We start from the raw sequence: 1,151 nt of genomic DNA, 5'->3' as shown, positions 1-1,151 counted from the left end.
TTTCTGCATCCGTACCCGGGAATTTAAACGTAACAACGGGCACTACCGCCCTCCGCAGGCAAAGTGTTGTCATTACACCTCCATAAATGGAGCGTTTCATTGTAGTAGATTCTCCACTGGGATCTGAAGAACCTGACTGTGAGGCTGGATTCATGCACAACCACTGTGACCTGAATGCAAATCAAATGTTTGTTTTTTGTTTTCCTCGAAAATCCGTAAGAGACGCAGCAATAATATAATAATAAAGTAATAATGTATAATCTAATAATGTAATATTTGCCTATTTTTTGCCTAACATTTATCAACTGTAGTCTTTGTTTTTGATCTTGCTAACCCATGTTTGCCCTACACCCTCCCCTCTCCTCAGGCTTATCTATAACTCTGTCTGAGCTCCATTTGAAATGAAGTTATGGGAGGTGTTTGAGATGTTTCTGGGCTCAATTTATAGAGGCATAGCTTCAACTTTCTTTTTCTCTTTGACTACGTACATCAGGTACCCAACTGCATTATGTTTTTACCCAACTAGTACTACAATGCTATGAAGCTAAAGTGTAACTTTATTTTCTAACCATTACTTTTACATACTGATTCTTTGGTATACTTTAACACACCTTATTTGCTAATATATATATTAGCAAATAAGGTGTGTTAAAGTATACCAAAGACTCAGTATGACATATATACTGTATGTAATATGTCAGACGTATTTAAAGACTAAATGCATATGTATCTGAGCCCGCCTACCACAGCTGAACTAATCGAACGTGGTGGCTGATGTCAGAGTGATTCTGAGGAGTTTCTCATGAGAAGGTGGAGTGGATTTAGATTCTCAGTGACAGACAAAAGAGAGAGGGTGAGAGATGGGGGTGTCCTGTCTGACAACCGGGAGGGAGGGGTGTGTGCTGTCTGTGTTTCTGCTGCAGCGGCCATGCTGCTGCTCCCCCTACTGATGCTGCTGCTGCTGCTGCCGCTCGTCCCTCTGCAGTCCGGCTCTTCTGCCTCTAGTCTTACGGTTCTGGTGCAGACCTGCTTCGGGTCTTGCTGCAGCAACTGCGGCACTGGGTCCCCGTCTCGTTCGATGAGTCCATTTTAGCAAAGCCTCCGGTTTCGCGAAGGAAATCCTCCATAGCAACAAACCTGCCGGCTGCACG

This window comes from Cynoglossus semilaevis, chromosome 1, assembly GCF_000523025.1.
Source record: "Cynoglossus semilaevis isolate Cse_v1.0 chromosome 1, Cse_v1.0, whole genome shotgun sequence".
Lineage (NCBI taxonomy): Eukaryota > Metazoa > Chordata > Actinopteri > Pleuronectiformes > Cynoglossidae > Cynoglossus > Cynoglossus semilaevis.
The sequence above is the reverse complement of the archived record's forward strand: the minus strand, read 5'-3'. Positions refer to the sequence as shown.